Raw genomic sequence first — 14,039 nt, 5'->3', positions numbered from 1 at the left:
TCTTTTTAAACTGCTCTTATCAAGGAGCTTTCATGTATAACCAATTGCTTTATTTTTCACAATATTTTTAACAGTTTAGCAGAGATTTAATTAGCTTTTAACGTGACATTTCACTGTTGGAAGTGTCATTCATGCTCTACATTGTTTTTGTCATTAAAAAATATGCTGCTCCTGGACCTTATGAGGCAAACATTTCTGCAGATGATGCGATTAGATTGAGAAAAACGCTTGTTTGTGTGAAGTAGTTAACATGAGAGATTTGAATAAAAATATGGTGATACAGGTGTTAACTAACTGAATTCTTTAAAGATATATATTCAATAACATGTTTGTGCATGTGTATGGATGTAATAGTATGGTTTTCTATACTGTCTCTAAGTAATATCTCTAATTTAATTCCTGCCTCTCCCCCCCCCCCCCCCCCCCCACCATTATCCGCTCCAATCATATGTGCTTAATCATTTATATATTACTAAAATTCTCATCTTGTCTGCGAGCTTATGTGTGTGCGTGCGTCATGGCCTGAACTACGCCAAAACGGTACATGATAGCGCTACAATTTTTGGACAATTATTCACAATTATCTTGTGATGTGTTTTTATCAAGTTTCATTCAGATTGATGTTATATTTTACGTTATTCACATTTTTAACTTTACAAAATCCCACTTTGAGAAATATTTCTTCCATCTACACTGGCAGTTACAGCTATGACGTCACAATGGGATTGTAACCCTGCCCCCTCCAATGTTGCAATCCCTGGACACTGAGTCCTGCCAGCATTAGCTAGTGCAATTGCTTTTTAAAGTTTAAAATGAGGGAGGGTGAATAATTGGAAATGAGCTGCTCCTGCACAGTTGGAGGCAATGGATCAATGGTGGAATATTGCGTTGGGGGAACAGGTTGCATTGGGGGAATGGGTGAGTGGGAAATATTGCATTGGGGAACGGGTTGCCTTGGGGGACCAGGCCTCCCATGGGGGCTATGGGTGAGTGATCGAATATTGTGTTGGAGGAAAGGGTTGCGTTGGGGGACCAAGCCTCTCGTGTGACAGGGACCCAACGGGTCCCACTTGGTCTAGTATATCTTAATTTGTTTCATTTAAATAGGGGGAGAGAAAATGAGTTTAGGCTGCAATACATTATTGTAAACTTAGTTTGGTCATCTGTGATAAAAAATGGTCTTCCTGCCAGCATTTAGCACCTACATTGAGAAATGTTAAACAAACTTTAATGCATTTTCTTGTGAACAAATGATCATTATTTCAAAACTTCTGGATCTGACATGTAAATAGTAAAATGGTAAAAACCAAAAACTCATATCGGTATTGAGCAGAGGAAGCCTTGTTAAAGGGAATTTCCTGTAGATACAGAATATTTTGAATATTGAGTTGATTGTGATTGTCCCAATGAAAATCTGCATTGAAATTGAGCATAAGGTACTTGCAGAAGGGAATTTTCTTGTAGATATATAATTTTTGTATGAGTTGTGCAATATTTAGGGTAAGTGATCCCTGTACTGGTGGTTTGAATTTTTTTTTAATCTATTCTCTGAAAGATGCTTTTAGTGAACCGAAGCAGTGGCCAAATTGGATTCATTTTGCTGTGTTTTAAATTACAAACTGAAAAAATAATTATAATGCAGGACCAGTTTATTGTCATTAATCAATTATCAAAAATAAGAACATTAATTTTACTCTGAACATTTTTCATTTTATTATTGTATTTAAATGATTCAATTGTACAGTCACAATGATCACACCACCCCTGTTGATCCTGCATATTAAACAATGAGTGGTCAAATAGTTTTAACTATTTGCCCATGCAATTTGCATTAATCATAATGGCTCCACTTCAATTATGATAAACAGGCAAAATATTTAGGACCATTCTAAGTAGCGGCATCATATAATAGTAAGATTAAACGAGAACTTACCAGTTTGAAGTTTGATCTGTATTTTATGAGGAGTTACGATGAGGGATTACGTGAAGCCCGTCCCAGGACGCGTAGCGGCATACTTCAAAGCAGCGGTGTGGAATCACAGAAAGACACAAGTATTTGAAGTAACATAGTAAAGAACAAAGAGACATCCATTATCAGTTTGATCCATGTAATGAGGGTGGGAGCGGAGGGCACGTAATCCCTCATCGTAACTCCTCATAAAATACAGATCAAACTTCAAACTGGTAAGTTCTCGTTTAATCTTACTATTTTACTTCGGAGTCACGTGAGTGATTCCGTGAAGATTTCAAAGCTCTGTGATTTCAAACCGTGTAACAGTTTTACTACACTCACTGCCGAAGTCTTTGAGGGAGGAAGTGTGTATCGTAACCAACCAATGATTCTGTTATAGAAAACCCAATGGTATTTTACAATAGACACTGAAGAAATTTAATGCTCCCTTTGGCTAATCTGAATATTTGCAGATTGGAATCTTTCCTGCAAATGAAAAACAGGTTTTGTCAACAGTTTATAATAAATTATTTCTCTCTGAACGTTTTACCCCCACTATTCTGCTGGAGCCAGGATGTGGTTTATAGGTACGTCCATTCTTTTGCCGTTGACGTGGAAGCTTCTCCTGTGGGATGACAACTTTGACATGTTAGTTTTATCCCAAGAGCTTTAACCTGCTTGAGCCATTTCAAAAAAGGCTTGTTACCCGACCACAAGGTTTTTTGTAACCAACCCACAAGGCTTTTCATCTCCCTCGCATAATTAGGTTGTGTCTATGTAAGGTAAAAAAGGGTCTTGGTACATTACCGTGTTCTCTGGCGGGTAAGCCCGGATTTTATGACTGGATAAAGTATTCCTGGTCTGGTTTGACCATTCCCTGGACAAATGATAGAGATCTGGTCTGAAGCTGTGAGCATGGTGTCCAGTTGAAATAGGAGTAGTGACTGGACCCTCTGTGCTGCTCCATGTGCCTTTAACATATGTTTTAGTGCATAGAAGGTTCAGGTTTTGGACTCTGGCTGGTGGGATCCCCTGAAGTGTGGTTAACCACTGTGACATCCCATATATAGGTGTACATTGTCTAGGGTTTTAGAGTTTTAATACCCTTCATTACCACCAGCCAGTGACCCCATGGCCTGTTGTCCTGTAGCTGTTTTGAAAAAGAACAGGCAGGGCAATTCTAGCTGTGTTGATGGCACTGTAGCCGAATCCTTCATCATGATGAAGGTTCTCCAGGAATTCCAGTTCGTAGTACCTGATTCGGATGAGTAGGTTTTCCCCTTTATCCTTGCAGTACTTCTCTTGATGCTGGACAAGTGTTGTAGTCCAGTGGATGTTCAAAAGGATGCTGACATGGTGTCGATTATTCAGTATAACAATCCCAGTCCCAGAGGTTTGCGCAGAATCTGCAGCTCAGGAGCTTATTTCTCATGGCACAGTAGATTTGTGCCCGGCTCCGATATTAATAATTCTGGGTACTGGAAAAACACCATCCAAGTTCCAACAACCATATCATGGCGTGAAGTGAAACAAGGTCTGCGTAAGTCCGTCAGGTACTATCAAATACCTGAAGCAGAAACCTTTTGTACTGTGCGTTGTTCTCGATTGGTGAGGCAGAACGGAAAAATACATAAAATTAATTTCACCAATGCTGCGTGAACGCATTTGTCTATCAATATTATAAATACATTCTTGAATGACAACATGACCTATAGGCCAGAAAAGTTAATATATATAGCTGACGATCTTTCTGCTGGAACTATCTGTCCCAGAGAAATGTTTTAATGAGGATTCCACTGGCCCAGGGTCTGGTTTCCCCCCGCGACATACATAGGACATCCCCAAACACCTGGTGATATAGCGTTAATGCAAATAATCAATATCAGTTTCACATTCCATTTTAATTATCATTGTCAGTGTACAGTACAGCGACAATGAAAATGCATTAATATCTGTTGCATCATATAGCTTGATAGTTTTGTTAAACTTTATATGAAAACATCTAATTGATGTTGTCCTTACTTTTATGTGACCTGGTGTCTGTCACCTTATTTTGCTTACCAGGCAGGTAAGTTGTTGATAGTCCAATACCTCTATGGATATACCATTGCCAAATTGTTTTGACCAACTTGTCATATGATACCGACTTTATGCTGCCATATGGTTAATATAGGCCACCTCCATAGTGTAGTCTTATTTATACCCATACATGCAAGTGCTTAAACTCATAGTTTTCACCCGAGCCCCAGTATAAGTGGTAACCCCACCACTGTCTTTCTGATATTATTTCAGTGGGTAACTTCATGAGATGCTCAATGACAACCTATATGTTGATTTTGATACTAACATCTGAATCATGTAGACAGAAAATGGTACCATTTTCCCCCAATTACTCTGTTATTTGTCGAGTAGTTGGTAGTTTGACCATTAATTTGTTCTTTGTTTGTGCCAATTCAACTATGTTGTCTCTTGGCAACATTAAAGTTACGTGGACTGAATTAATATGAAAGCCAAGATAGTCCAAGAAAGCGCTCTATTTGCTGGTAGGAACCAGACCCACCTACCTCCATGGTTATTGGCGGGGTTGTGTTTTTTTCTTTTTGAGTGTTCTTCCCTGTCGATGTGCTGGCGATGTTGGGGGGAGGCGCATTTTCCAGGGGGTCCGCTGCAGGCCCTGACCTAAAAAGGTTTCTGGGGATAGTGCGGCCCCAAGCTTTGACCAGTCGCATATTCGGGACGCCGACTGGTAGATACAGTGGTGTGCTGCCGCCTGGGTGGAATGAAGAGCTTTGGTATGTTCGCTGCTGGTGGTGCCCTCATGAGGCTAAAGGTCTTAGACGCCTCCTCCATCTCTTTGAGCTGTTTGTTCAAGTCCTTCCCAAATAAAAAATGAGTCGGTCTCTACTGATGGAGTTTTGCATAATCCTGCAAATTTAGGATTGAGGGCCGGCCTGATGTTGTCTCTTCTCAGGTTATTCAGCTCATATTGTGTCGTGCACATGAGTGCCAGGACATCCTGTTGGTGAGATGTCATCTACGGTCTCGACACCCCGCGCATAGGCTGTTATAGCCGCCGTGAGGAGGCGAAGAATGCGCTGGAGTTTGACCTCCTGTGTCCGAATCGGTCGCCCCACGTTGCCCCATATTTGAGGATTGAGGCTCTTGACCTTGAGAGCCTCACAATTATCCGGGGCTGTGTGCTCCTCAAGCACTTGGGCGAGCACCTTCTCCTGCAGTGGTTTGTTGGAGAGATGGTTTATGCTGGCAGCCATCCTTGGCTCCAGTGTTGCTCCAACCCGTGGGGTAGCGACGAATCAGCTTACGACCCCCAGCAGCTCTTCCTGCACACCCTGCTCTCTTTCGGCTCCTTCCGCCTGCCCCATACTCAGACCAGCCTGCCCCTGGTCACCGATGCTAACCTCCCATTCCTGGTCCGAGGTCGCAAAGGGAGGTGCCGGACTCAGCACCATGCCTGTCCTGTCTGTCCGAGAGCGCTGCTGCTCTTGGTAGACCATCCCCTCCAATAGCTGCTGGATGCAGCTTAGGCGGCTGTCTCTCCCCCGCTTTGGGGTGGACATTTCCCCTCCATCCGACGAATCGGAGACGACCGGCCGTTTGGCTTCCTAGCCCCTTTCCCAGTCCGCCGTGTAGGCTCTGGCGAGACTGGCTTGGCTCGGTCTCAGGGATAGCGAAAACCGCTCTACGAGCGACGCCGCCGCTGGTTGCTGCCCCGCTGGTAGAGTTGGAGCGGGGCAGTTCCTCTTTGCGAGTTCTGCGTTGTGTTCCTGAACTCTGTAATAAAACACAACTGCAAACTCACCTTTCCAATGCCCAAGAGTCGTTCCTGCAGCTCAGGCAGCTGTCTCTCCCCCTCCTGGGTGGAGAGACTTCCCAGTCCGATGTCGTTCCACTGCCGGGTTTTCCACACATCCAGCCCGCTCCCTTTTGCCGTTGACGTGGTCAGGGCTAGCGGGCTGGCTCGGTCCCGATGTCGGGTTTGCGGACCGCCCGCTAAGCGGTCCTACCGCCTGTTGCTGCCCTGACTCTCTCTTGAGCGGGCAGGTGCAGCATATTTCCCCCCTCAGCCCCCAGCTGATGCTGGCGGGCTTGGTGCAGAGTCGGGAGCGGGCCGCTGATTAGCGGACCTCGCTCTCCCTGTACTCGGGCTGCTGCTCACCTGCACTCGGGCTGCAGCGTACTCCACGCCAGCTCTGCACAGTGGGTTCCCCTAACGGCTCCGTAAATGTCGGAAGCCTCCTCCCGCCCGCCTGCCTGCCTGCCTCCCCTGGACAGTGCGTGGAGAGCGAGCGAGGACTAAGGGGAACCCCCAACAGAGCGCTAGCGCCGTCTTCCAGCTGTCAGCTGTAGCCCCTGGGGAGATTTTCTCGGCACCGGCACAGGTCCCATTCATGGTCCGCCGGCGCTCTGTCTCCCTGGTAGCGTCTTTCCTCCCCTCCCTCGAACGGGAAACTCCTGCCAGAGTCCAAGGGGGCCGCTTGCACGTCCCTGCGGGAAAAAACAAGCAGACGCAAAGGGGCTGTAAAAGGAAAAGGTAAGTACTTACCTAAACTTAGATTCTCTCTCGTTTTCTTCGGGAGCCCTGACTCCCGGCTGCCGCTTTGCATGCCGAAAACGTAATGCCGCTACGCGTCCTGGGACGGGCTTCACGGAATCACTCACGTGACTCCGAAGTAAAATTTGTGATTACCTCTCATTAACATTGCCTATTGCTAATCAGACCTTTTGTTTTATGTGTTTCTCAATTAATCTTATTTTCATAAGAAAGGATTTTGTTTTATTGTTTTACAAGGGGAAATTATTTTTTTAACAACTGAATATCTGGCCACTTCTTGCTGACCTTGATATCAATTCTGATGAAAGCTCATTGACATGAATTAATAACGCAGTTTATTTCCTCATGAGTGCTACTCACTTGTTGACCATCTTCAGCCTTTTCTGTTTTTATTTTGGATTTTTGGCATATGTACTATTTTGTTTTCAAGTTCCATTTTAAAATAAGTTTAACTGCAGATGCTAGTTTACTAAAAAAATACAAAGCGTGCTGGAATAACTCAGCGGGTCAGGCAGTATCTCGGGAGAACATGGATTGGTGAAGTTTCAGGTACGGACCCTTCTTCAGACTCATCCAGATCTGAGGCTGAAGAAGGGTCCTGACTCAAAATGTCACCTATCCATGTTCTCCAGAGATGTTGCCCGAACTGAGATACTCCAGCATGTTGTGTCATTTTTTAACCATACATGATAATTGTCACATGTAGTTGAAGAACAAAAATATTTACTTTCCAGTATCCTAGAGGAAGAGAGTGTGCAAGTAGGTCAAATGTGCCTGTTTGATAAAAAACTGAGCATGTTTTCACATAATCAATAATGCCGAAGAATAAAGAAAATTAAATAATATATTCTACTGGAAATCATCAATGACTTGGTAACTGGCAATATTCAGCATTACCCAGCAGGTACAAAAAAATATATAAACAATGTGCAATACTGGGAATACCCAGACACACCCTCAATTCTGCTCCAATGTTGCCTTGGACACTTCCTCTGAAGGTAATAACAAGGAACTGCAGATGCTCGTTTACACAAAAGGGTACAACATCCTTGAGTAACTCAGCGGGTCAAGCAGCATCTCTGGAGAACATGGATCGGTGGCGAGTCTGGTCTGTTCTGAAGTAGGGACCTGACCCGAAAAGACTCTATGTTTCTATGACACCTATGCATGTTCTCCAGAGATGCTGCCTGACCTGCAGAGTTACTCCAGCACTTTATGTCACTTTCTCTGAAACATTGGGTTACTAGAGACTGCTGGTTTGTGCAGTACTGGATAAGCTTCTGCAGTACATCACTGGGGAGACGATTCTGGCTTCCTTTCAGCAATTACACCCACCATAACATTAAGTGGGCAACTTGTACTCACATGTGCTCTGAGGAGTGAGGATTATGATTGTGATTGAATATCAGAAGGCAATGTTTGTCATATATTTCACAATCTGCATTGCCAGCAGTTTATCCATGTCCTCATTGGCCCATCTTTATGGGAGTTCATGGAACCCTTAAAGGGGCATGACACACCTGATCACATCATGGAATCGGACAGCAGGGAAACAGTTCCTGAGGATGCAACAACTATTAAACGCCATTCATACTTGCCCCTCTTGTACAAACTTACAATACCCATTTGGAAGCTATGTGGGTTTCCCAGCTAAATGCTAAGTCTCCTTTCATTCTTTTTCATCAAAGAGCATTCCTATTCAGAAATGTAGTCTATTGTAGTTAATAAACTGAAGCATGCAGCTTAAAATCACAATGCAATTTAATTAACTTCGGTCAATTAAGGGGTTTTTTATAACCATTCCTGCACTTCACAATAAAAAAATGATTTCTAAGACTACGTGAGTTCATGACAAGCATTTTCAATGTTGACAAAAAAATTGCCCATATCCACCTATCGCTCGTCAGGGTTTGGCCCTCGCTTTTCCAGCTTTCTCCCCCATACTACAATCAGCCAGAAGAAGAATTCCAAGTCAAAATGTCACCTCTCCATTCCATTCGCAGATGTAACCTGACCTGCTGAGTTACTCCAGCTATTTGTGTTTTGCACACGATAGAGTAATGAAAGTTGAATCAAATGCATCAAAGCTTCGCTTGCTTATTTTTGTCATGAGCACAAGCAGCCAAATAGCTTAATAACAAATTGTAGGGTTTTGGAGAAAAATACTGATAGATAGAAAAGAAGTTAAAACATCGATGCGGAAAGAAAAGATGAGAGTAAGAAAATTAAGCAAATATGTCATTACAGATCAGGATTTGATTAATAATAATAATAATAATAATAATATCTTTTATTGTCATTGCTCATAAGTGCAACGAGATTTGGGTTTGCAGCTTCCATCCGATGTCATAACTTAAATAACTAATAAAATTTAGATTTAGATACCCCGAGAACATGGTTTGTAAAAAGAACATTACAACAGTAAAACAGTTCAAACAGACTAAAGTGCAGATGTGTCTGTGCGACGTGACCATCCGAGGGAGACAGTCCATGGGGGGGGGGCACTCAGCAGGGCCGGTTCAGAGCTGCTATAGCTCTGGAAATGAAGCTGATCCCGAGTCTGGAGGTGCGGGAGTAGAAGGCCTTGTAACGTCTGTCCGGAGGGAAGTAGTTCAAACAGTCCATTACAAGGGTGTGGGGAGTCTATATGGTGGCTGATGGCACCGTGTGTGGTAGATGCCCTCCAAGGCTGGTAGCTGTGTCCCAATGATCTTCTGCGCTCTGTAGACGACGCGCTGAAGAACTCTCCTCTCCGCCTCCGTGCAGCTGAGATACCACACAGAGATGCCATACGTTAATATGCTCGCTGTGGTGCAGCGGTAGAAGATTGACAGCAGCTGTTGGGGCAGACCAGTCTTTTTTAATGTTCTCAGGAAGATTACAGGAAGATTGGTCTTTTTTGACCAGCGCAGCGGTGTTGGTGGACCATGTGAGATCCTCTGAAATGTGAGTGCCCAGAAACTTAAAGCTGGACACTCTCCACACTGTCCCCGTAGATGGAGATTGGGGCGTATTCTACATTATGTGACCTCCTGAAGTCAATAATCAGCTCCTTGGTCTTGGAGGTGTTTAGTGACAAGTTGTTACGTGCGCACCAGTTCTGCACCTCCGCTCTGTATTTTGTTTCATCACTATTGGTGATCAGCCCAATCACTGTTGTGCCGTCTGCAAACTTGACGATGGTGTTGGTGTCGAATGCAGGAACGCAGTCGTGTGTGAAGAGGGAGTAGAGCATGGGGCTTAGTACACAGCCCTTTGGTGTGCCGGTGCTCAGGGTGATAATGTTCCTTTGTGACTTTGTAAAACTTCAAAACATAAAACAAAAGTAGTTTCTTTCATGTAGAATGGAAAGGCAATCACCTTAATAGAAACTTGGCATCAGTTAGACTAGAACTATGTATTCTCACCTATAAACATTTCAGAGGAAAGTGGAAAATGGGGCGAGTTGGCCCTATTGAATGCAGACATGACTTCATCCAAGGAAAGGAACATTTTTATTGATGGCAGTGCTCAGACAGATTCTGTCTGGCTGGAAACAGTCTGCTTCTATGCCATACAACTTAGACAAACTGAGGATTAATTCTGCAGGCAATTTGAAGAAATGGTGAGTAGTTACCAAGTAGTCATTATGGGGTCTTTCATTAGTTTGGTTTAGTTTAGAGATTCAGCGTGTAAACAGGTCCTTCAGCCCATCGAATCCATGCTGATCAATGTCCATCCATACACTAGTTCTATCCCACATAATAGGGACAACTTACAGAAGCCAATTCACCTACAAACCTGCACATCTTTGGAATGTGGGAGGAAACCAGAGCACCCGGAGAAAACCCATGCAGTCAAGGGAGAATGTATCATAATCATAATCATAAACATCATAATTGTACTTTATTAGCCAAGTATGTTTTGCAACATATGAGGAATTTGATTTGCCATACAGTCATACCAATAAAGAGCAACAAGACACCCAAATACATTTTTAACATGAACATCCACCACAGCGACTCCCCCACATTCCTCACTGTGATGGAAGGCAAAAAATGTTCAATCGTCTTCACTTCTTTGTTCTCCCGCAGTCGCGGCACTTAAACATTCCGTTGTCGGGGCGGTCTTGGCTCCATGCAGCCGGCGGTCGAGCCCTCCGCATCAGGTAGCAATGTTACAAAATTTTGAGATTAAAAAAATCAAGTCTGTAATTTATCCCATCAGATAAAGCATAAAAAGAAGTTTAATTTGACACCCAATTCACTTTCATATCTCAAGTATTTAAAAAGTTATGGCCATTTTCATACTCGGAAATTAGCATCTTGTTCCCTATTGATTTTCTATGGACATAACAAAAAAGCTGTGATCGTGGACAGTCAAAAACCCATAACCTTCTTAAAAATTAAGAGAACTGAATGAAATTTTCAGTTATCGTAGATTGAACCATTCTGAAACAAATATAAAATAATCTTACTTGGATGACCTGAAATTAAAGCATATAATTAGTTAGTTACCCAAGTGTAGCTAATTTCAAACTTCAATTACTAGATCTAAACATCTATCCATTTCTTAATAAATGATTAACATTTTTAAATAGCCTAAGTGTCCAAATAATATTCATAAATAATTCACAATAAAACATGATTTTTAAATCTCATTTACATTAATTTATAGGCCAAATGGAAGGAATTTAGTGTTCAATTGCTGTAAATTAAAGTCCATTTTAAATCAGCTTTCTAGTGGGATCCTGTGAACGCGCTGGTTTAGAACGTTCACATTGCGGTAGATTTGTGCCCCAAATGCCCAGAAAAATACTGCGGGATATAAAGAGCCCAAAATTAGCTACTCGCAACCTTAAACTTTGTATAAAGGGTTCTTAAGAAGCCCTTTTTAATGTAAAAATAAGCTACATACCTTCTGTATACAGCTCCATGCGGCCCTGTGGTTGCGTGAGGTCGCGGGTTTAGAGAGTGATGTTTAAACTATTACAACTATTATACAAGGCCATAAAAACAAATAATACCTTTTGCGATGGGGTCTTTCAGCGATTTTCCGTTAATGATTTACTAGGCTGAACATCTTCGATTGGAACAGCCTAGTGAAAATCGCGTTTTAAACCCGCCCCCTCTAAACGGCGCCAAAATCGCGCACACCCGCAGCGCCAGATTTTCGGCGACGCTTCAGGTAGGCTTTGCAACATACCTACAATGGGGCGATCAAGTTCCTGCATCGGGGGGATCTCAGGTCCCCCGCGCTGGGCGATCTGACCCCGGGTCGGGGCTAGTTGAACCTTCTGCGTACGACTTTGGAGCTTCCCGTCATCAGTCTCTACCCGAGACTGTGAGCTCCTTGATGTTGAAATCCCCAGGCCGCAGTTGGAGCGTCGATCCCAGGCTAGGGATCGCAGGCTGTGATGGTGTGCATGGCCCTGCGGTGGAGCTCAAAGTCAGTCTTGAGCAAGGCCGCCAGCTCCGTGATATTAGGCCACAGAGCGACCGGAGATACGATCCGGAAAACAACCACATCTCCGGCAAGGCAAGAGATTGACAAAAGTTTCACCCCACCCCCCACATAAAACAAACCAGAGAATATTAACACATACTATTAAAACACACTAAAAAGAACAAAAAAGACAAAAAAGACAAAAGCCAGACAGACTGTTGATGAGGCTGCCATTGTTGACGGTGCCACCCAGTGGAATATGCAGTCAAGGGAGAATGTATAAACTCCATACAGACAGTACCCATAATCAGGATCGAACCCAGGTCGCTGGCAGCAACTCTACCACTGTGCCATGTATCATGGGGCAAACTGAAGATAAATTCCACAATGCATTATGTGTTGGGAATCAGAGAGTATTTACAAGGATCCTGTACAGCAAAGAAAAGCAGATTTTAATTTATCAGCCAATCATAGGGTGAATTGGTAAATAATGTGATATATGTTCTATTGGGCTTAAATTAATTGCCATTTGAAAATGAGGACAAAATGATTGTCATGCTAATCATCAGATTTCAACCCATATAATTTGTTGATATGAGAGAGTACAGATGTTCGAATCTGGAACAAAAAACAAACTGCTGGAGGATCACGCAACAGAAAGTGCTGAAGGAACTGAATTGGTCAGGCAACATCTGACCTATTCAGATGTTTCTTGACCTGGGAATGGACAGATGATGTTTCAGGTTTGGACCTTTCAGTCCCATTCAGCTTTCATAAGTCCTTCAGAAATTATCTTCCACTCTGGGAATTCTGTGAGACTCTCTCTCACTGCTCCCACTCTCTGACTCCTAGTGTTCGACCATGGTCTGACCGAGACTTGTTATTACAGACCCATGTTTATCTTCAGCACTTGCCTGCACTGCCGTCTTGTCCCACATAGCTGTGAGCTCTGTTTCCAGGCCTCCAGTTCGACCCCAACCAGGTGAATCAGTCTGAAACATAGAAACATAGAACATAGAAATTAGGTGCAGGAGTAGGCCATTCGGCCCTTCGAGCCTGCACCGCCATTCAATATGATCATGGCTGATCATCCAACTCAGTATCCCGTACCTGCCTTCTCTCCATACTCCCTGATCCCCTTAGCCACAAGGGCCACATCTAACTCCCTCTTAAATATAGCCAATGAACTGGCCTCAACTACCCTCTGTGGCAGAGAGTTCCGAGATTCACCACTCTCTGTGTGAAAAAAGTTCATCTCATCTCGGTTTTAAAGGATTTCCCCCCTTATCCTTAAGCTGTGACCCCTTGTCCTGGACTTCCCCAACATCGGGAACAATCTTCCTGCATCTAGCCTGTCCAACCCCTTAAGAATTTTGTAAGTTTCTATAAGATCCAAGGTGAGGGGATCTTCACTCTGAAGGTGAGACCCTCTCTGAAGGTGAGTCCCGACCCAAAACGTCGCCTCTCCTTTCTATCCACAGTTCCTGAAGCTCTTTGTGTTTTGTACAAGATTCCAGCTTCTGCCGTTCCTTGCGACTCTAGTTTACTATTGGAGGAACTCAGAGGGTTGGGCTGTATCTGTGCAAGTAAAGGGGTGGTCAATGTTTCAGGTCAAGGTGTTGCATCAGGATTGACTGACTGGTTGAGTAGGCTGCTGGGCTTTTAAGGAGTGGAGTTTTTGCATGGGAGTGCACAAATCATGTGGCTTAATCCAAGAACACCTTTATCTGACGAAATCAACTATTACAAGGTCAACTGACAATGTCTGCCATACTGGATTTCCCTTCTCATTTAGGAACCTCATTTGGGACCCTGCAAACAGTTACCAGTGAGTTGAACAAATAGAAGGATGTCGCTGAAGTTAGAAAGAGGCAGATTACGGGTGGTCAAAACTACAGTAGACTACCCGGCCTTATACAGTGTTGTGGGGCCTCCGAGGCAAAGAAATTTAGTGTCTGCCACCAAGAATAAGTAGAACCACCCGATGCATTCAGCTGCTGCTCTCTAAACTTTAGTTTAGTTTAGAGATACAGCGCGGAAACGTCCTTCAGGCCATTGAGTCCACGTCGACCAGCGATCCTCGCACATTAA

The 14,039-nt window shown here is 43.6% G+C and overlaps 1 protein-coding gene across 6 annotated transcripts in view; it reads left to right on the top strand.

Moving 5' to 3' along the window:
• LOC129710317 (tensin-3-like) overlaps nt 1-14,039 on the top strand; it is a 484,648-nt gene that overhangs the window by 289,048 nt on the left and 181,561 nt on the right. The gene's annotated exons all lie outside the window — the stretch shown is intronic.

The sequence above is a fragment of the Leucoraja erinacea genome, chromosome 2 (genome assembly GCF_028641065.1).
Source record: "Leucoraja erinacea ecotype New England chromosome 2, Leri_hhj_1, whole genome shotgun sequence".
NCBI lineage: Eukaryota > Metazoa > Chordata > Chondrichthyes > Rajiformes > Rajidae > Leucoraja > Leucoraja erinaceus.
This window is presented reverse-complemented; position numbering and strand designations above follow the sequence as displayed.